Here is a 2,500-nt window from a genome sequence, read left to right as displayed (position 1 = left end):
CATTACGCTGCTAAACAGACTAGGCTTTTTGCTCGCTCTTACCATTCCGAGACGTATCAAAGATCACCTTCTGAGACAACAGAAACCAATTCAATCTGGATTCACTTCAAATAAGACAAATCCCTCGCACTTCATGTCATTTAGAGCAATGTTGTTAGTTCGACCATGAGTTGTTCGTACCCAACTTTGATCCTAAGAAGGCATAGCACCATTCACCATGGTCCATTGTGAATTGTTGTCAGATCCCGCGATTCAGAAGGATTATTGGATTAACATCAGGCTTATACACTGGTACTGAAAGAGAAATGTGAAATCTGGTGGGAGTATGTCCACTATGTGCGCGCGCGCGCGCGTGTGTGTGTGTGTGTATGTGTGTGTGTGTGTATGTGTGCAAATGTGTGTGTGTATGTTTGTGTGTGCGCGCGCGTGTGTTTGTGCGTGTGCGTGTGTGTGTGTGTGGATGAATGTAGATGATTGGATGTGTGTCGGAGCATGTTTTGTTTCTTTATATAGAAGACAAACGCATACCTACTACATTCTAAATATAAATATCTTTGTTGTAGCCACCAACTGTATAAACATTTATTTTCTGGATGATTGTCTTGTGTTTTTCAGTGTTGTTTTTCATTGTTTTCTAACCAAATAGACAAAAGGAATGCGGATATAAGTAACGGAGAGAGAGAGAGAGAGAGAGAGAGAGAGAGAGAGAGAGAGAGAGAGAGAGAGAGAGAGAGAGAGAGAGAGAGAGAGAGAAAGAGAAAGAGAGAGAGAGAGTAGGGAGAAAGAGACAGAGAGATAAAGAGAGTAAAGAGAGATGGATAGATCGCGAAAGAGAAGCAGAGAGAAAGAGACCAAAGGCAAGAGGCAGAAAGGGACACCCCCGCCGTCCATTTGGAACTCGACTCCCGAAACAGCTTCACACAGCAGGACTCACGACCAGCGGATTCCAAGGGCGATATAGAGTTCATGGGGCCTTCCAACTTTAACAGGAAAGTTTAAACGTCTTTCTTATCTCAATCCTTAGATCAGCCCCAATCTCAAAAGTTTTTTCCTCTCTCTTTTCTCTTCTTTTTTTTTCTCTCTTTCTCTAAATCTTCCTATCTATTTTCTCTTTTTTTTCCTTTTTCTCTCATTTCTTAAAATCCCTGCTTTATTCTCTCTCACACGCAAGCAGTCTCTCTTTTTCTCTTCTTAACGTAGATGCAATCTCTGTCTGTCTCTCTCTCTCTCTCTCTCTCTCTCTCTCTCTCTCTCTCTCTCTCTCTCTATATATATATATATATATATATATATATATATATATATATATATATATATATATATCTTTCATTTTCTCTCTCTCTCTCTCTCTCTCTCTCTCTCTCTCCCTCTTTCCGTCTCTCCCTCTCTCCATCCCTCCTTGCCTACCTGCCTCCCTCCCTTCTTCCCTGCCTCTCCCTTGCTCTGCCTCTCACTTTCTGTTCTATCTCCTTGGCATCGTAGTCACGTCGGAGGTGGCTCACTACGCCCTGTTTAATGGTCAAAGGACTTTATAATGCCGTCGTAACTGTTCAGAATGGTCGTCGTGTAATAAATTAGACTATGAACCCGCTGTGTTCTTTTCCAAGTGCTCTGCCACTGGGTTTGCCTTTTCTCTCTGACCCCGTGAGAGTTGTTGTTGTAAATTCTGGAAGTTCAGTTTTGTTTTCAGCGGCGAGGTTTATATTTTCTTGCATTTTCTTTGTGTGTTTTGTTGTTGTTATTGATGATGATCTTTTTTTTTTTCTTTCTTTCTTTCTTTCTTTTTCAGGACAGTTCGTTATTATTTACATGATCCTATTTTCATTATTCATATGGCAGCAGTTTTCAATGCAATTTTATGATTCGCAATCCATTATCCGTTTATTTAGGCTTTAACGTCCATGATTTTTTTTTCGTTGGGCGACGAAATAATTTCCCTCATACGCTGTTATGAGCCTACTTACCACAAGAATCAGAGACTGCAAATCATAACAGAGTTAACAAACATAGCGTCGAGACACATACAGTATCAAAATACATTTTTACTGTGTCGACGAAGTATGTGCACTTTAATGCAGACAATAGCTGGGGGATACATCTCTACTGCGGACACATCTACTTGCTTGCTTGGAAGGGACTTTGTTCCACGCGTAGTAAAAGCACTGTGTTGTGTTTCTCTCTGTCATTGCTTGGATTTGTCGAGGGCATATATGTGCATGTGTATGTGTGCTGTTGTATTCCTTTGCACAAGAGTTGCCTGACAACAACTATAGATATGAATTTGGTAGCGTAGCAGTATTGTTGTTAGTAGCAGTATTGTTGTTAGTAGCTTTGTTGAAATGTGTTCCCGAAAGCTTTTACACACACATTCATGCAAATACGTATTAACACGCTCGTATCCACACTACACAAGCTTCTGCATCGGTGGTATGCTCGTCACAGCACCAAAGTGAACGGTCTATTTGCATGCATTCATACCCTAACACCCCCCCCCCCCTTC

The sequence above is a fragment of the Penaeus japonicus genome, unplaced genomic scaffold (genome assembly GCF_977035675.1).
Source record: "Penaeus japonicus unplaced genomic scaffold, GWHDUDI00000001_assembly GWHDUDI00000002, whole genome shotgun sequence".
In the NCBI taxonomy this organism is placed as follows: Eukaryota; Metazoa; Arthropoda; class Malacostraca; order Decapoda; family Penaeidae; genus Penaeus; species Penaeus japonicus.
This window is presented reverse-complemented; position numbering follows the sequence as displayed.